Here is a 21082-nt window from a genome sequence, read left to right on the forward strand (position 1 = left end):
CTGTGAACTGAATCATACATTCTTTGAATCTTTAATTACACAATGGCACTTTTATGTTACCTGGCACAAATCTCAGCTCTGTACTAGAGTAATGAACCCAAAATACCAGAGTTTGTCTTGGAAGTAGCATATCTAGATTTTAGCAAACATAAAACAAACCGTGGTTAATCAACACTTTCTAATGTTTGATTTAATACTGAATTACCATAGGATCGATAAGTTAGTATATACACATTTCCAGTGAAAAATCCCCATCAAGAAATGTTAACATGTAGTTAAGCAATAGTTTTTGTATAGCCAAATTTGGCACATCATTTTAGTCTCCATTTGAACTCTTGCGACTCTTGTCTGGTTCTCAAATCACAAGATGCACAAAAGCCATCCTAGAATGAAAGCAAAATTCAAAAGCAATAGAGAGAAAAGCCAACTTACTAGTGACAACTGGTCCCAGAGGAGAAGTTACAAAATGGAAATAGTTAATATCTTAGTTTTGAATCTTATTAGGAGCCAGATGGCTTAGTATTAACGCACCAAGACTGCAGCACACTGCTAGAACATCTGAGTCATTATTGACTCAGAAGAAAATAAACCACTCCATGAAGTCTCTGTTTTCCCAAGGTGATTTGGGTTTTCTAAAGAATTCTCTTTAACCCAAACACTGAGCATACACATCTCTGAACTTAAAAGACAAACTTCAGACATCACCACAGCTTTTTAAAACATGCCTAGGAACTAGTACTGAGTACTACTGTTGATACTGAAAGAATGTGGTTTATATTCCCAAAACAAAACAGCAGGTAAAAAGGTTAAATTTGCACCATTGATAAATATTTTTTAATATCTAGAAAAATGTGGTTCGTGTAATTAATCAAAGTTACATTAAATTTAAACCACAACCCCTGATATTATGATTAACACAAACAGTTAGTGGCCCAGTAAAATGTCAAAACCTCCTAACTAGGATGATGCCAAAACATGATTACATCTTCAGGAAATAAGGACAAAGGGAGGCAAAAGGGACATTATTGCTCAATTAACTACTCAAATTAACATTAGCTTTCTTAACTAAGATCCAAAGGACAATTCTTTTAAAGAGCCACTAGACTGAAAATATATATATTAACTGTGTTGTTGAAGGCTTTCATGGCTGGATTCAGTGGGTTGTTGTGTGTTTTCCTGGCTGTATGGCCATGTTCCAGAAGCATTCTCTCCTGACATTTTGCCTGCATCTATGGTAGGCATCCTCAAAGATTGTGAAACCTCACAACCTCTGAGAATCCCTGCCATAGATGCAGGTGAAACATCAGGAGAGCATGCTTCTGGAACATGGGCATACAGCCTGGAAAACAAACAACAACCCTATATATTAAAAACAGTTCTTTTCCATCTTTAGTGACCAACATGCTTTGGATTTTAACTCACAGATTCACCAATCAGAAGGTATGGATGATTCAAATTTTGAGAAACAAATCCGAAACATCTGATGATTGAAGTCTGAAAAAGACTGCCTTTAGAAGACAGGAAATTATCTACACAGACTGGTGTAAGATCTTGCTACAATTTTAGACAAGTGCCTTTCCCTTTCTCAGTTCTTATCTAGAGACGCGTAGATAGAACCTGGGATCTTATGCTTACCAATAATCATCATCATCATCATCATCATCTTCATCATCATCATCATCTTTATTTATACCCTGCCACCATCTCCCCAAAGAGGACTCGGAGTGGCTTACATGGGGCCATACTTAGAAGGCATGTTTTATCACTAAAGATTTGTTTACTCCTAAGCAGCCCTCAAACAATGATGAAGTTATTTTGCTAACCATCCCTGAACAGAAAGAAGGGTAACACAAAATTCAGAAAAGATGCCAAATATCTCTGTAATAAAGAAGGCATTATAGCATGGATGGAGAATGTCTGAACCTCCAAAATGCAACTTGCTTGAATGTAATTCTTTCCATTTTAATGGCTTGGCTATGCTGAGTAGTGCTGGAGAAAGTTGCGCTCCAAAAAAGTATAGAGAACACATGTTCTCCACCCCAATAAATGTACATACATTCCTGAATATAGGGAGGGAAATCCAAGTTACTTTCCAGTTTACCTCCTTCAATTAAAAATAGCTGATCTTAAAGCTTAGAATTGTCCTTTTACCAGTAGTTGGCCACCTGGAGTACCTCTGATGTTGCTGTAATAAGGTCCTCCATTGTGTATGTGGCAGGGCTCAGACTGCATTGTAATAGATTGTCTATGGTTCACTCTTTCCCACACTCACATGTCATGGACTCCACTTTGAGGTCCCATTTTGAAGATTGGCTCTGAACCTCATGGTGACAGAGCGAGGTCTGTTCAGCACCTTCCAAATTGCCCCGTCTTCTGTCTGCCCAGGAGGGAGTCCCTCATTCGATATCAGCCATGGCTTGAGGTTCCGGGTTCTAGCCTGACATTTCTGGACTCTCACTTGCTGAGGTGTTCCTGCGGGTATCTCCGTAGATCTTTAAAAAATATTTCTTCATTTAAGGCATTGGCGTGCTGGCTGATATCCAAACAGGGGCTGGGGCTGGAGATGTCACTGCCTTGGTCTTTTCATTATGGGCTGCTACTTTCCGGCAAATGTCAGGTGGTGCTAAACAGCAGGATTTCTCCAGTGGTGTAGGGCGTAGACATCCTGTGATAATGTGGCATGTCTCATTAAGAGCCACATCCACTGTTTTAATGTGGTGCAATGTATTCCACATTGGGCATGCGCACTCAGCAGCATTTAGTATAATGCAATTTCTTTTTACTTTTGTGGGTTTTTTGTTTTTTAAAAAATACATTACGACTCTACCCTCGGTTTACTTCTGATACGACAAATAAATAACCTTCTAATTTCAGTAGAAGTTTATTTTTAGATACTGGCTGTAACTTTTAAGTGACAAGAGTTTTAGATACAAGCCCTGCTCCTGGTGTGGAGAAAATCAATTTATAAAAACTTGTTGGGAAACTAATACTCAGCATATCTCTCACTGTTAGTCAGATAGGCTGGGACTGACAGGAATTGAAATCCAACATCTGTAGATGCCTTAAATTCTTCCAAACTCTCACTATTATATTTTGTGATGTTTCCCTTTCACTTTCTTTTCTCCCATTATAAACGCCTTTCCCTAAACAACTGTGATTCTGATTATAATTACCCCAGTGTAAGTAAATCAATAAATGTGATATATTATTACATCTAATAAATAATAAATGTAATCCTATAAATGTGACCTAAAGCCAGATCTAGTATCAGTTCAGAATTGGCCAGAAAGGGATTTAAGCAAAAGTTATTTTCAGTAAGTGAAAGCAGTGATCTATTAGATGATAAATAACACCCAAAGCAACCAAATTCCCACTGTGGAAAAACCCACCAGAGTATAAATAACAGGGGAAAAAATCTCCCTTTGACAAACAACACCAGTTTGTGCAACTGCTCTTATCAAAGAAATTTCACAGAAAATTTGTCTAGAAGATCTCTATACAAAATGGTAGTACAGAAGATAGAGAATTCACACTGCACAATATAACGCTCTCCAAATGCACTTCTAGCAACTCTCACCAATTCCTGCCAGTGTAACCAATACTGAGGAATGCTAGGAGTTGCAGTACCATCTGGAAGACAGCTCTCTCTCTCTCTCCCTCTCTCTCATCACTGGATGAGGATTAAGTGTTGTTGATGCTTTGAGGAAAATATTATACCTCGTAAAATTTCGGACCGTAGCATCAAGTGACTTACACAGAAGGTGGGTCATGAACCTTTTTTAAAAAACTTAGTCTAAACTTTACAGGAACTGCTCAAAAGGCTGAATCTATTTGTGAAATTCAGCAACTTGGATAGCTCCCCTAAAGATCAGACCAAAACCTAATTTAACTGCTTTGCTGGCATGAAAGGCTTCAGGCACTTAGCCTTAGGTGCACATCTGCAAATGGCAACTCTTTACATGTTTGAGCCTCCAAAGTAACTGTCCACTTATGGTGACCCCATGAATTTCATAGTAACGAAGAGTGACTAATTTTGTGGAACCTTTGAAAGGTTAACTGTGGCAAGGAAAGAAGTTAGTGTCACAAGAATACAAGAGGACTGCAAGAATTTCAAGAAAAGTGTTTCCAGCTAAAAATCAGTGGAAAAAATGTAGGGTTAAAACTGTCTGAAGGTGGTAGATTCTTCTTCTTTAGACAGCATTTTCAGGATAGGTTTTAGTGCAATTTTTCTGCATATGAGGGGTTTGGACTAGAAGGCCCTTGCTTCCAACTCAAAGATTTCATTGTTGCTATGAATTATGTATCCATTAAATACAGTGAAATTTAAAACTCATACTTCTGGGGTGGAAGCCTCTGACTAGGGAGTAAGATACATTAAATTTACAGCAAAACATATAATTGTAAAGAAAAAAAAATAAAATCTGGACAACCAGTATTATCCAATAGCAAACCCTCTTTCGAGACAGGACTAGATCAGGATTTTAATAATAGAGAAAGTGCATATGTCTATCCACTATTTGCAAAAAAAATTTTTTTTTAAAAAAAAAATAGGCCTATCTCGTCATTTGTACACACACATTAAAACTGACTTTAAAACATATCTAAATTTGGTACTCTTCCATTTTCTGGGTGGAGGCCACTAGGGGGGGGGGGGCTGTAGAGAGAGAAGGATAGTCCATATTATGGTGGGGAGTTGAAGGAGAAAAACAATTTCTTCCGTTCGCTGATTATTCCCCCTCCCCATTTCCCATTTCATAGATGAGGGCTGTTTCCACAATGGGGACATCCATGGGGGAAATAACAGGAAAACAGAGGGAAATTGTTTTCCTCCTACAGCCCACCCTTCACACGCATAAAATTGACTACCCTTCTCTCTCTAGTGCCCCCTTGTGGCCTCCACCCGGATAATGAAATACTACCCTAAATTCTACAGAATACTAAACATACATATTTATTTGTTTCATAGCACAAATGGGTTCTTTCAATTTCTCTTCCTGGCAGATTAGAAATAGGTTGGAACACTTAAAGACACAAATAGACCAATGAGAGCAAGTTTAACATCCTAGTTACTACTTCATAGCCTTAGCTCCAGAACAAGCATAATGACAACATGAAAGATCTCAGTTACAGGTCTATTAAGGAAAATGATTGCTATGATAACTATAAAGGGCTTTACTTGCTCTTAATAATAGAAAGAGGCTGAATATGGGCTCTCTGGGGCAGTTTTATTTTGATTTGTTTCTTAGGAACAGAAAAATGTAAAGTACTGAGTCAGACCAAAGTCCTATCTAAATCACCATCCTATTTCCCAGAGATGCCTGTGGAAAACCCACCTGCTGAACAGAAGGGCAAAAGCACTCTCTATCCTGCTGCAATTCCACAGCAATAAGTATTAATACTGTCTTCAGTCCTGGAGATAGTATATAGACATTCTGACTCTCTCGTTGTCTTGAAGTACCATACAAAAAGCAGGCAGATTATTATTTGCATGATTAGGGTACATAGTACTATACAACTTTTTAGAGTGATCCACATACCTATAGTTCAATATTTATTTACAATTTAGTTTATAAGATCCTTCAGCATCACAAGATGTGTGCTTGATTGAGAAAGAGAGAAATATTAAAGATCGACTAGTGGCTGAATTGGGGTCAGAATTTAGTTCAACCTCATCTTAGCTGATACTTTTGATCATCAGTCTTTCTACATGTATCTCACATTTCAACTCGAATGTGAACTATTAGTCATGCTGTCTGAAATGATGGGCATTGTAATTTGGCACATCTAAGGGACATTAATTGTCCGTTCTGGCTGGTTAAAATGTATTTCCCCCCAAAATGGAGGCAAGTGAAAGAATAAAGCAAGACACAGCAGGGGGAAAGGCACTCTGCAAACCAAGCACCATGTGATCCATGGGATAAATATCATATGGTCAGCAAACAATGTGTACCTATTGAAAAATGGAAGGTTCAGACAGACACTATAGAGCAGCGGTTCTCAACTTGGGGATCATGACCCCCAAGGGGAGGTCGCCTGGCCATTTCGGAGGGGTCGCAGGCCAGGTGAGGGCTCCTTCACACGAGGCCTGGCCTTGTGCAAAGCCCGCCTCGCCTGCCATGCACTCTCACCATCCAGCGTGGCCGCAAGGTGGGCATGGGGATCTCGGTGTGAGGCCTGGCCTCACGCAAAGCCCCCTTGCCTGCTTCGCACTTTCACCATCATTGGGACCCCTGAGCGGGTCACAAGGGGGGTGTCTGACGGGTCACCAAAGACCATCTGAAAACACAGTATTTTCTGTTGACCATGGGGCTTCTGTGAGGTAAGTTTGGCTCAATTCTATCGTTGGTGGGGTTCAGAAAGCTCTTTGATTTCAGGTGAACTGTAAATCCCAGCAACTATAGCTCCCAAATGTCAAGGTCTATTTTCACCAAACTCCACCACTGTTCACGTTTGGCCATATTGAGCATTCATGCCCGTTTGGTTCAGATCAATCATTGTTTGAGTCCACAGTGCTCTCTGGATGTAGGTGAACTATTTATTTATTTATTTATTTGGTTTACTTTTACCCCGCCCTTCTCACCCCGAAGGGGACTCAGGGCGGCTTACACATCCAAGGCACAATTCGATGCCCATAGCATACATAATACACAATAATAAGCAATAAAACAAAATAACAAATTAGCAAACAACAACAACAACAATACATTGCATCTAAACCCGTTAAAACCAATAAAACCAGTAAAATTTCATACAAACCGATACAACCACTTCTTCCTTCTTGCCAGTCAGTGTTCGCTATCTCATGGTTCAGAGTTTTCTTCCACATTTATCAGTCCACATATATCAGTCCTGCCGGTCCTAATTGCCTGGTTGTCCTATCTAGTTAGCAGACTGCCCGAAGGCCTGGTCCCACAACCACGTCTTTGTCTTTCTCCTAAAGGACAGGAGTGATGTCGATGCCCTGATATCCACTGGGAGTGAGTTCCACAGGTGGGGGGCCACCACTGAGAAGGCCCTGCTCCTCGTCCCCACCAGCCTTGCTTGAGAAAGCGGTGGAGTCGAGAGCAGGGCCCCCTCAGATGATCTTAAATTCCGTGGTGGGACGTAGAGGGAGATACATTCGGACAGATACGCTGGACCGGAACCGTACAGGGTTTTATAGGTCAAGACCAGCACCTTGAATTGGGCTCGGAACTGAACCGGCAGCCAGTGGAGCTGACACAGCAGAGGGGTGGTGTGCTCTCTGTATGTCGCCCCAGTGAGCAGCCTACAACTCCAAAACTCAATGCTCATCAAATCCTTCCAGTATTTTCTATTAGTAATGGGAGTTCTGTATGGCAAGTTTAGTTCAATTTCATCATTAGTGGAATTCAGAACGCTCTTTGATTGTAGGTGAACTATAAATCCCATCAACTACAACTCCCAAATGACAAAATCTCTCCCCCCCCCCCAACCCCACCAGTATTCAAATTTGGGCCTATCGGGCATTTGTGCCAAATTTGATTCAATGAATGAAAATACAACCTGCATATCAGATATTGACATCATAACAGGAGCAACATTACAATTATGAAGTAGCAATGAAAATAATTTTATGGTTGGGTGTCACCACAATATGAGAAACTGTATTAAGGGGTCGCAGCATTAGGAAGGTTGAGAACCACTGCTATAGAGTATAAAGAGTGAGGTGGATAAATTATTTTTTTAAGGAGAAGTAAAGGAGGATAAGAAGCCTTATAAACCAGCCTAAGTTACCAGAATATGGTGCTATTTGGCCTCCTCAGGACATGTAAAATATGTTTAGAAATTGAAATATTTATTTGCTTTTATCTTTTTTTAAAAAAACCAAACAATGTTTTTGCTGTTCCAGATTATTTTCTGACAAATCCTGACATCAACTGCTACATTTCGTTTCCACCCTTAAATTGTCTTCTTTTCAAGTCTGAAACATATCGAAACAATGTTTTTTCTCTCCACCTCCTTCATGTTGCTGTCATTATGTTATCAGTGAAGCAGGGTGGAAAAAATTAAGAGAAACTCTTGGTCTTCTAACCACAACTTTAGCAAACCATCTCTTGGTTGATTTAAAAAAAAAAAACTTTCAACAGCTCTAGTGCAAATCTAAGGAACTGCTACAAACAACCCCTCAAAAGAAGAGAATGGGCATACAGGGATGTGATAACAACTTGCAGAATGGCGCAAAATCCAAGAAACTATTTCAAGAACTCATACCTCTTTAGATGAACCTGCAAGAATTATGCATATCTGCTAGGTGTTTTGGCCTACAATTCCCAGAAATCCCAGCCTGTTTACCAGCTGTTAAGATTTCTGGGAGTCGAAGGCCAAAACATCTGGGGACGCACAAGTTGAGAACCACTGTGCTAGAAGGACCTAGTTTGAGATTTTCCTTTCTCCCAAAGCCATTGTCCTTGATTTTACTGCACAAGGATGTTTATGAGGATTCCATCATGGCATGAAAAAAAGTATCTTCACATTTATTGGTACCATACATTTACTCATGAATCAGCTTGGCTGGCAACATATGGAAAGAAAAGCAACAGACTCTCAAGCACCATTCCATATTTTGTGATGCTTCACTCCCTCCCTGTGGTACAAAATCAAACATTAATGTACTAATTTGTATTTGCTTGCTTGCTGAGTATTTTTGTGTCTCTTAGCTTGTAACTGCATGTGTATTAAGTTAGGGTTGTGGGGTGGAGGTTTTTTGCCCTATATATACACCAACACACACACACAAAGCCAAATTAGTCTCAGCAGTTGTTCCAGCCACAATCTTCCCAAAGTGTTCTGCCCTTTTGAATACCACCTTAAAGCCTCTGGTCTATGAGATGTGATTTATAATATACTTTATAAGAAAGCAAGCTAGCAAGCAAATAAACTTGCAATGGAAATCTCAACCACGCAGTGCTAGCTACATCACGTGAGGGAAAACTATATATCATTGAAATCTTGACCATAAGATGGTTGTCTGTGTCCCTGGGATCTAGCAATACATATACTACTTTTACAGTCAAATATGATCTATGGGTGTTTGTCCCAAAAGTGAACCTATCAAGGGGTGGTTTGTCTTGGCCTCCTCTGAGGCTGAAAAAGTGTTGACTTGCCCAAGGTCACCCAGTGGATTTCCATGGCTGAGTAGGGGTTCCTCCCCTGCTCTCCAAAATCCTAGTTCAACCATTACATCATGTTCTCTCTCTGGGGTAACTAACTTTAAAAGGCTATTCCACATGAAGAAGTGTAGAACAATTTCCTGTCATACAGAAACTGGGAATCAAATAAGCTTTAACTTGGCAAAATCTGGAAGTGATGTCCTAAGAAGATGCAGTTAGCATCAATTCCCCACAAAAATAAGTGATTAACAACCAATTTGCTGTAGGCAGCCAATATGTTTTTAAAAATATCCTAAAACACTATATATAGGCAGCCCACAAATTACAAACAAGATAGGTTCTGTAGGTTTGTTCATAAGTTCAATTTGCATGTAAATCGGCATAGGCACATTTTAAGGTGTGACTCTAGCTATATGTATATAGATTTATCTCACTTCCTTTTGTCTCAAACCTGTTCTTAAAAGCCATTTGTAAGTTGGGTGTTTGTAACTCGAGGACTGCTTGACCAAGGGAATGTGTAGTAACATATTGTCTTAAACTGAATGGGCCCATAAGTCTGTCTAGCTAAACTACCAGAAGCTCCTCAGAGTTTCAGGTAGGGCCTGTCACCAGATCTATCTGGAATTAACAAGCACTGATGTTGACACCTTCATTATATAAACTACTGGGTCACAGAATCTTTCCCAAAACAAATGCAGCAAAAGAGCCATCTTGTTCAAACCTGAGGCTGTTGTGGTCAAACATTTTGCCTAAAGACATCCCAAAAGGAGGACATGAAAACAACTACATCTTCAATCTTATGTTCCACAGCAACTATTATACAGAACCATCCTGGCCTCTGATAACAGAAATGATTTATAGCCATCTTCCCGTGCACCCATTAATAGATCTAATGTCCACAACTTTGACTAATCCCTCTTTAAAGCCATCTATGTTAGCAGTTATTGCTACATCTTCTGGAAATGAATGCTACTGTTTAACTATTTGATGAGATGAATGCTTCCTTTCATCTGTCCAACCACTCCTGTTGCACCACTTTAAATCAGAAGTTAAATGGTAAGAAATTCTAAAAGTATGCTCATCTGTTAAGAAGGAATGAGGGAAAAATCTCCATGAGCTTTGTCCACACCATAAATCACTTAATGCATAGTTATCATGTCTCTACTCCTAGTTTTTCTAAGCTAAACACTGACAAGATATATAGCCTTTACTCTCAATTGATAAGTTCAATTCCTTTGATAACACTGGTTGCCGTTTCCTCATCTTTTCCTGTTTGACAATCTTCTATTCCAGGTGAAGTGCCAGGTGACAGTATTCCAGATAGAGATTCACCATGCACTGGTTGTTTTATTTTTTTTATTCATTTTCTAACATCCAAGAACAGCTACTCTCCTAACATAGGAGGTTTTGTCTCGCAGGCCATTCAGGATTGGCTGTTGGATATACTACTGTATGCCAGGCATCATGCTGTGCAGGGCCAGGCCCTAACCAAAGGGTTTGGGCAATCTTTGCATAGAGGGTTGATAGCTGGGAGAGCTAAATCAGGCTTCAGTGAAGCATACGTGCACATGTACAAGTAAACTAACTTCTTCTGAATAATGTCCACAGTGGCACTAGCTTTAACCATCTCCATATAGACACCATGACCTTGTGTCATATGCCTGATCACATGCTGAAAAACATTTCTATAGCAGAGCTGATCAGCTTGTACATGTGGGTTAGACAATGCTCTCTTCAGCTCCTTCAGAATATCATCTGATACAAGATATGGCATCCTGCAGAGAATATGAACTCCCAGAAGTTTTGAATATTGAAGAACCTTCTTCTGCTTGAAATCAAAGGAGGACACGCCCTAGCTCTGCTCAGGTCCTTCCCTCAGCAGTCCAGCCTTAGGTCATTTTCCTCAACTTTTCTACTACACTCCCAAGAGTTCTTTCTCTTTTGGGCCATTATTGCCAGCTAAAATCTCACTGGTGAATATCTAAAGTTGAGATATATTGCCACAGTATATATCATCTTGCTTACATTGAGTATCATTGGCTGGTTTAAAGCCCATTTGCTCAGTGCAGAGAGATCCTCCTGGAACTCTTCAGATCTCAATTATCATTTTCTAATTCATTCTCATTCCTGACCTGTCCAATAAGCCTGACCATCTCACAGAAATCCTTAAACCCAGACCATTTTTGATTAAATTTAAAAACTCCAGTCCCAAAGCAGGTCCCCAAAAGAACAGACTCTTCACTTTTGAGAACTGACAGTTTCGTCCTAAACGTTGTTTCCTGATTATTATTTTTAATCATACCAATTAAACATGAGAAGCTGCAACAGTGGAACAGAATGTATAAACTTACCCTAATATTAACTTTCACTGGCAACAGCTCTCCAGGGTCTCAGACAACAGACTTCCACATCCAGTTTTCCTGTGGCTTTGGAAATACCAGAAACTTGAACAGACAAGGCACAATGTGGGGATGGGGATCACAGAGCCCACAAGTCATTGTAGGTCTGTACTTGCTATGTTGGCAAGAACTGCTAGGAGTTACAGCCCAACAACATATTGAAAGTTGCCTGCTTCCCATGCCTGGTCTAGCTGGTGCACTTTGTTACCATCCCACATGTAAAACTAAACACAATTTCTTAGAGAAGTATGAGAATTCAGTTATGCACCAATTGCTTACTTCCTGTTTCACCAAAGCTATTGGTTCGGAGAGGAAATAAGTATCGCTAGCCATTTTTACCAGCTTTGTACCTGCACAATCCCACTAAAGACTGTGCTATAAGAAAGGGAAGAAGTAATGCAAATGTGGACAAACTATCATGATACCAAACTATCATGAACTACTTTTGTAAAGGAACACGTCAAAATCCAGCCAAACTAATCACTATAATTACAATATTAGAAGTCTCTCTATCCCAATCAAGGCAATCTTCTAAATTCATGTTCTTCCTTTCCTTGCTGATTCTCTGCTCCAGTTAAATTTGCTGCTCTTCTCCCCACCCTTGGAAAACACAGCTTATTATCAATCAAACTCTTTCACCATAAAAAGTTCAAGCACATGAGGAAAGTTTGGCTCCTCCCGGTCCATGGAGAACTAACCATAAAAGTTTCTTAGGACACAATGATCCAGAGTTTTGGATTAACATAATAGAAGTGTTCACATGGAAAGAACACAGAGTAAACTAAATTAAAATTACAGATGGTTAAAAAAACCTCTAAAGTCTGAAAGAATAAATGGTTACACTATGTTTGTTCTCAACATCTGTGACCAAAAACAGAAGAATAAATAAAGAGGAGAAAATGAAGGGAAAGGGAAAACTTTTGAGGAGAATGTAAGTATTCGGTTTTACAAAAAACTGTAGGAGAATTTTGAAAAACATAATAGTCCCAGGCCAGTAATTTCCCAGAAATGTTAACCATCCAAGCAAAAGTGACGCAGCAGCCCAACACATGCTCTTTCCATCTGGGATTGGCATCCCCCTCAAACATTTTCAGTTCTCAAGATCTGGAACATAGTCAGCTTTGTGCAAATAGGAAGTCAATGAATCCAATAAGATCCTGGCTGCCTAGACCATCGAGTCAAATCCCGCAGAAGGCAAGCTTAAAACAGCCCCACATCTCCGCCATGTTGGCTCTTATTCACAACATGAAGAGAGGAAATACTTTGGAATTCAATTTAGGGTGAATAGAAACCTAAATTGCTTCAAAATCTTCCAATTAGCTATGGCTTCTGCAGCTTGTTATTGCCACGGTTCCTCGCTATATTTTATATTTCCCCTTAAACCAGGTAACTCTACAGAAGAGAACTGCAAGCCTAGAATCAGAGTTTGTAAAAGCTACTTTTAAAAGCTCATTCTTAAGACTAATTCCATGGTGTTTACATCATTCTGGAAATTATAGCCAAAACCACATTTTTCCCAAGCTATGAATCAGATCACTGTCTATGTGCCTTGTGTCTTATCTGTTATCACAGTAAACACATGGAGTGGCCTTTTCCAACATGATAATTAGCATTACCGTCATCCTTATCCAGTTTTTCCACTATCAATGCTGGCTCAGAATGATGTGGTTATTATTCCTGTCATGCAAATGAAAAATTCAGATGGGTATGGCCAAGCTTCTCTTCATATGTAAAAGATATGTTTATGTCGTACAGAACTTTCCCCATACAATTTCATTCTGGTTTTAATGAAAGCCAGCCACAATAGGAAAACATAGATGGCAAAGTTTACCTTGCTCTTGCTAACTACTTGTCCCAGTAAGTATTGCTCTCAGCTACCTTATCACTGCTGGCACCAAACAAGCACATTTCTGTAACTTTTCTTCCATGAAGAAAAACAAGCAGCTGGGGCACATTTTTAGAAAAGAGTCAGGTATGCTGCCATAGGTCCTCAACTGCACAAAAAGAAAACTGTCTGATGACTCTATGCAGCGTATGATGTGGTTTCCAAAGTTCCAGAAGCTGAGCTAAGAAGGGAGCCCTAACATTCAGCATGGATTTTCTCTGTAGAAATTTCCACTGGGGAAAAACAACTTCTTATTTCTGTTCAAATCATAGTGTCCTCAGAAAGAGAAGTGGTTGTGTTCGTCAGATTCTAAGCCAGCTGCCCACTTATGGAATGTCCAAGCAACAGAGTCAAAAAGTATTATGGAACTAATATTTATACGCAACTATTTACAACTGAGCAGTTATAAACAATTGGGGGAAAGAATGTGGTTGTTTTGAAGCATCAGCATTAAACCAAGTAATTAATATTTACTTTTAATTTTAAGGAGAAAGAGCCAAGAAAAAAGTTGCTACTTATTTCAATGGTTGCCGCATACTTGTTGGAAGTTAACACCACTAGGCAAAAAAAATGAAACCAAATTGTCAGGTGCTTATCAGAAATAATGGGGTCATTAAAATATACTGCGCAGGTAAGTGGATCGATAACTAGGCCTCCATATCCATAGTTTCTGTATCTACTAATTCAAGAATCCACAGTGTGAAAATGTTTTTAAAAATCTCAAACCAAACCTTGGATTTTGGTGTCCATGGCATGGAACCAAACTCTAGCAGATACCAAAGGCCTGCTGTATAAATATACACCGTGGCATGAAGCAATCCTATGCTACTCTGACAGATATTCCAGTAAAGTGCTGATCTTCATTTTTTAAAAGACTTGCCTAAGAAACCCAACTCAAGGTGCTGTATTTAAGATCAATCTAGTAGGCACAAGAGACAAGTGCTGTGGGAACTGGAGATCTCCAGAACTGGTGCTTCCACAACTGGGAATTCCCTTCTGTTGACCTCCACCTTATTTCTTGTACACAGGTATTTGGATGAGACGTTCCTCTTCAAAGCTAGCTTCTATATAAGATTGTAATTACCACACATATCTAAGAGCACCTTCTCATTATTACTGGCCAATATGGCAATGTGTTCCTTTGTTTTAAACGCTCTATTGCACATTGCTTTGTGAGGGTAAAGTGCTAAAAAAGCAATGAACACAATTTATATTTAATAAAGTACTCCTAGATCCCAGGCAGTCAAAACTATATGGCCTTCAAGGGTATCTCACATTTCAGTTTTAAAATACAAACTTCTAGTTCTTCTGACCAAAAATAAATTTTTAGGATGGATTTTATAATGTAGGAAAGCAAGGGGAGAAAGAGAAGCAACTACATAGCTATGAAATTCTGAAACTGAGACAAGATAATTTACATACTTATGTAGTCTACGTGCATAATACAGGTATTCTTTGCACAAAATATAGATCTCCTTTTAAACAGTAAATATAGCCCTGCCGATAAACACTGATGTGCAAAGTGTTCCAGGACATTCCTGTGCCATGTGTCTGAACATTTAACCACAGTGTCTTCTCTATGAAGGTTTCAAGACAAAAGGGTTTAAAAAACATCAAGATATGGCAAAAGCCTCACCTCTCTGTAGAAATACTATGAATATTTACCATGTAGAAATACCTTCTGACACTTTAAGACTAAAATATTTATTACAGCATAAACTGCCATGGATTAGGATCCGCTTTATCAAACATGACAGACTATCTCCTAGGTCTAGCGAGGGTCACTATGCAGAGGAAAACTATCACAGACTTTACATTTTGCATAACCATTATTAACATTCACAATAAGACCATCGTAACTGCAGAACTCATATCAACTGTTTCACTTACCTGCGTCCAAGGAAAAATGTCTGTCTAGGATTTTCAGATGGCTTTATGGTATACTGATACTTGAACTCAGGTCATTCGGTAGTATCCACTGTTTCAGATAACCACGGTCCAGCCAGGAATGTATCACCTGCAGATACAGGAATCTTACTGTACATTTAAGGAGTTTACATTTTTCCTCTTCAACTCTGTATACTCACTCCCAAAGAATATCCCTACCTGCCAACTGGAGTAACATTTTAATGTAGTTTAATTTATGAATATCATTAAAGGAACCCATATGATGACAATAAATGTGTTTGTCATTAAATATAGTAACCCATCCATATCCAGAGATTTTGTACCCATGGATTCCAACATCCACAGCTTGAAAATATTCCCTTGGCAACTGAAAAAAAAATTCCAAAACTCAAATCTTGATTTTGCCATTTTATGTAAGGAAAACAAGTTTCCTAAACCACTGCATGTAATGGGATCTTGAGTATCCATGTATTTTGGTATCCACACATGAGTGTGTGTCCAGGAACTAAAGCCTAGCAGTTAACAAGTGTCCACTTTGGTGATTGTCTCACAGTCACTTACACTCATTCTCTCATTGTGTGCTCAGATATAAAACTACTCTCAAAGTTCTGCTTTCTTCTTCCAAAGAAGAATTACTACTTTAATAGAAGAGGAAATTGTACTGGAACTGCGCTTTCCTAAAAGCTAATGGCAAACAAAAACATCAGCCCCAGAACCTAAAGAGTGGGGCAAGATGGGTACAATAAAGAGATTATGATGACAATAGTAATAATTTGGATAAGACTATAAATGTGGATGTATTATTGTATTTTCCCAACAAAAACTTGAAAGTTAAAAATATGTTAAATATGTTGTCAAAGGATTTTATGGGTGGAATCACTGGGTTGCTGTGAGTTTTCCAGGCTGAATGGCCATGTTCCAGAAGCATTCTCTCCTGACATTAGGCCTACATCTATGGCAGGCGTCCTCACAACCTCTGAGGATGCCTGCCATTGATGTGGGCAAAACATCAGGAGAGAATGCTTCTGGAATGTAGCCACACAGCCCGGAAAACTCACAGCAACCCAGTAAAAATATGTTTTTAAAATAAACAAACATAAAACATTTGTATACATAACATTTTCAAAAGTTTCAGGCACCTCGTATGCACCTGGATATGGTTGTAATCCTTACAGTATTGTAACTTTCACACTTCAAAAGCAAACAGGTAACTAAGAAAACCTAATAAATATGGATTGGTACCAAAAACAAAAGAGAGAGAGATCACTCCAACAAGTATGCAATTAAAAGTAAATACTATAGTGGGGAACATAAACAAGAAATGCAGTCCTGGAAGTGAGGAAAGCATGACAAGGGGGAACAGTAGTAATTGATTAACAAAAGAGACGTAAAAGCCAAAAAACTCAAGTTGAGCCAAAACAGTGCCTATAGCTCTCTTGTTATTGACAGACAGGGGACAGAGCTATCAGAATCAAAGTGATTGCTAGAGAAGTGAGTTAGTGATGTTTCACCAGCAGGATAAGAAATGGTCGGAAATGCACACTAGTGTGTGTGGGAGGTGGGGGAAAAAACGAAGAGAGCAGGACAAAAGTTCAGAAAACTCCCAGGAAGAGGCTGGGAGAACCCAGGGACCAGATGGCAAAAGTACAGCTGGGATAGGGAGCGCCAAAAAACACAAGGGAAAAAGAGTGTACAGGAGATGAGGTGACACAATCCTATTAGGAGTAGCACAGGGAAATAAATAATCTTATGTAAGGGGTAGCCTCAAGTCTGCAGGCCACGTGAAGGCATACAATTCAAGGTTAGGAAAGAGATGGTGGTGGGTAATGTTGATAAGACAAAAGCAGGTGGGTGCCAATGTTGGGGGAACACAACATTGTTTGGAAGGAAATGGGAAATGAGGGCCCTTGTAGGTAGAAATGGGGAGAAGAAGAGGGTCAAGGGAAACAAGTGGGAGAAGGGGGAAACATAAGCCCAGGGTGGAAAATAAGTAACAGAAATATATCTATATAGGAGCACACCCCCCCCCCCCATGGTGCAGTGGGTTAAACTGCTGAGGTGCTAACCAAAAGGCTGGCAGCTTGAATCTGAGTAGTGGGGCAAGCTCCCACTGTTAGCCCCAGCTTCTGCCAACCTAGCAGTTCAAAAACATGCAAATGTGAGTAGATCAATAATTACTCCTTCTGCGGGAAAGTAGTGGCACTCCATACGGTCATGCTGGCTATATGACCTTGGAGGTGTCCACGGACAATGCTGACTTGTCGGCTTAGAAATGGAGATGAGCACCACCCTTCAGAGTCAGACATGACTGGACTTAATGTCAAGGGGAAACCTTTACCTTTTTAAAAGACCCATATAGTCTTTATATCCTTTTACATTTTTAAATATTTTAAAATTTTTACTCATTTGAAAACATTGTATGTTTTGGTAGAATAGTTGAGTTAAAATGCAATTTGTGGTCATTTCTCATTATTGTTTCATGTCGATGTTTAACGTGCTATCTTTCCATTTAAGGTATGTCTTGCTTATTAGTTGGTTATACAGCATCAAATACTGCTGTTATATGTTGTTGGCCCATTGGGGAGATAGGGGGGGATACAAATAAAGTTTATTTTGAGTATTTTGGCTTTTATTTAACTTTGAGGAATCTCTGGGTTTTAAGTAATGTTTTATACTGCCTATTATTTAATTTGTTTTGGCTCTATATTGATTTGTCATGTTATTATCTGGTTTATTTTTTTACTTTGCATATATTATTTGTTGTATTTATTAAAGGTAAAGGTTTTCCCCTTACATTAAGTCTAATCGTATACGACTCTGGGGGTTGGTGCTCATCTTCCTTTCTAAGCCGAAGAGCCGGCGTTGTCTGTAGACGCCTCTAAGGTCATGTGGCTGGCATGACTGCAAGGAGCAGCATTGCCTTCCTGCCAAAGCGGTATCTATAGATCTACTCATATTTGCATGTTTTTGAACTGCTAGGTTGGCAGAAACTGGGGCTAGCAACGAGAGCTCACCCTGCTCCCTGGATTCAAACCGCCACCAGTTCACCTGAACTTGTTTATTTTTTTGTTTTGTGTTTATATTGATTCGTCGTGTTATTATCTGGTTTGTTTTTACTTCGCATATTATTAATTGTATGTATTTATTATGCTGTAGGCCGCTTACAGTATTGTTACTGGGTTGTTGTAGGTTTTTCGGGCTACCTCACAACCTCTGAGGATGCCTGCCATAGATGCAGGCAAAAAGTCAGGGGAGAATGCTTCTGGAACATGGCCATAGAGCCCAACAAAACCTACAATAACCCAAAGTTCTGGGATCTGAAAATCCAGCAGGGAATGTGGTGAGTGGTATGCAAAAGTCCTCTCAAAGACCCAGTGGGTGGGGGAAAGAATGGTTATACAAACCTAGAGCCCTTCCACACAACCCTATATCCCAGAATATAAAGGCAGAAAATCCCACAAGATCTGCTTGGAACTGGGTTATCTGGGGGCCTTTCCACACAGCCCTCTATCCCAGAATATCATAGCAGGAAACCCCACGTTATTTGAGTGTGGACTCAGATAACAGAGTTCAAAACAGATATTATGGGATTTTCTGCCTCGATATTCTTGGGATATAGTGCTGTGTGGAAGGGCTCCTACAGCTGATGGGAGTTGTGATACTGCAGCATCTGGAAGTTCTGTATAGCCAGGATAGTGGGGTTTGACTTTAGATACAAAGCTTCTGGATATTAGGTGGTTGGGGAAATAAGGGTTATACAAACCTAACTCTGGTGTGTGTGTGGTCACTTCCACACTGCCTTCTATTCCAGGATCCTGTCCCAAATTCTCTGCTCTAAACCAGACTATTTGTGTCTCAGCTGACATATAACTTGGGATAACCAGATAATCTGACATCAGATCCTGGGACATAAGGACAGTGTGGATGTGTGGGTTGTTGTAGGTTTTTTCAGACTATATGGCCACGTCCTAGAGGCATTCTCTCCTGACGTTTTGCCTGCATCTATGGCAAGCATCCTCAGAGGTTGTGAGACCTCACAACCTCTGAGGATGCATGCCATAGATGCAGGCGAAACGTCAGGAGAGAATGCCTCTAGGACGTGGCCATATAGCCCGGGAAAAAACTACAACAACCCAGTGATTCCGGCCATGAAAGCCTTCGACAATACAGTGTGGATGTGTGTTTGTATGACTCTTCCACACTGCCTTCTATCCCAGGATGTGATCTGCTTTAAACCAGATTATATGAGTCTCCACTGACAAATAACCTGGGATAAGCAGATAATCTGATATCAGATTCTAGGATATAAGGACAGTATGCCCCCTTCCACACTGCCTTCTATCCCAGGATCCGATCCCAAATTATCTGCTTTAAACCGGATTATACGAGTCTCCACTGACACATAACCTGGGATAAACGGATTATCTGATATTCTAGGATATAAGGACAGTATGCCCCCTTCCACACTGCCTTCTATCCCAGGATTCGATCCCAAATTATCTGCTTTAAACCGGATTATACGAGTCTCCACTGACACATAACCTGGGATAAACGGATTATCTGATATTCTGGGATATAAGGACAGTATGCCCCCTTCCACACTGCCTTCTATCCCAGGATCCGATCCCAAATTATCTGCTTTAAACCGGATTATATGAGTCTCCACTGACACATAACCTGAGATAAGCAGATAGTGTGGGATCGGATCCAGGGCATAAGGACAGTGTGGAAGGGCCCAATAGAGATTGGGAAGGTGGTCAAAAGGGGGAGAAGAAGAGGCTGGAGGGCCAGGAGTGGGACATCACACAATCCCAAGGGGGTGTGATAATGGATAGAGAGAGAAAGAGAGCCACACAGATTGGAGTTAGGGAAGGGAAAGCTTTTGCTGGGGCTGAGAAACTAGGGGGTCAAGAGGATGGGGGGTGAAGTGAGAGGGGGCAAGACGGGGAGAGAAGGGAAGGAGGTTGGGGGGAAGGCTGAGAAACACTTGGGGTTGAAAGGGAGCCAGCCAGCCGGGCCAAAAGCGGGGCGACGGAGTTCTTCCGTGGGGTTTCAGGGGGCGTGGAGCGGGAGAAAGGGGAAAGGAGACCAGGGAGAGCTCGCACTTACCTCCTCTCCTCTATGTCTCTCTCTCCTCCTGCCGCCGAGGCCGCGGCTGTGGCTGAGTCCTGCGTGGAAGAGGCGGGAGGGACGAAGCGACGCCACGGAACCAGCGTCGAGCCGGAGTGGGCGGGCTCCGTCGTGGTATTGCTGGGAATGGGGCGGGAAGGCGGGCGGGCGCGCCAACCAACACACAGACGATTTAGTCAGAGAGCCGCCCGCCTGCAAGACTGGAGTGACAAAGATCGGGGAGGGAGGGGGGAAAGCCGGCCTCGAAAGGGAGGGGTGACGTCACCAGAGTCGAGACCGGGTTGTACGCATGCGCTGTCTGGGAACCAAACAGGCAAGGGCCAACTTCTGCCTTCCTTCCAGATGTTTTAGACTTCAACTCCCACCATTCCTAACAGCCGGTAGGCTGTTAGGAATAGTGGGAGTTGAAGTCCAAAACACCTGGAAGGAAGGCAGAAGTTGGCCCTTGCCTGATGTAGAGGGCTGTGGCGCAGCTAGTCAATCACTACTGACCTAGAGGTCACAAGTTTGAAACCAGCCCGGGTCGGAGTGAGCTCCCGACCATGAATAGTCTAGCTTGCTATTGACCTATGCAGCCCGAAAGACAGTTGCATCTGTCAAGTAGAAAACTTAGGTACGGCTTCATGCAG

General features: G+C 40.7%; 1 protein-coding gene across 1 annotated transcript in view; it reads right to left on the reverse strand.

Moving 5' to 3' along the window:
• Positions 1–20661, reverse strand: part of ZHX3 (zinc fingers and homeoboxes 3) — a 64798-nt gene extending 44137 nt beyond the window's left edge. The window contains exons 1-2 of the mRNA XM_060772228.2: positions 20433–20661; positions 15306–15432 (exon numbers count right to left, since the gene is read on the reverse strand). The gene's annotated coding sequence lies outside the window, so the exon portion shown is untranslated. The remainder of the gene's footprint in view (positions 1–15305; positions 15433–20432) is intronic.
• Between the last annotated feature and the right edge of the window lie 421 nt (positions 20662–21082).

The sequence above is a fragment of the Anolis sagrei genome, chromosome 4 (assembly GCF_037176765.1).
Source record: "Anolis sagrei isolate rAnoSag1 chromosome 4, rAnoSag1.mat, whole genome shotgun sequence".
Taxonomy (NCBI): Eukaryota; Metazoa; Chordata; class Lepidosauria; order Squamata; family Dactyloidae; genus Anolis; species Anolis sagrei.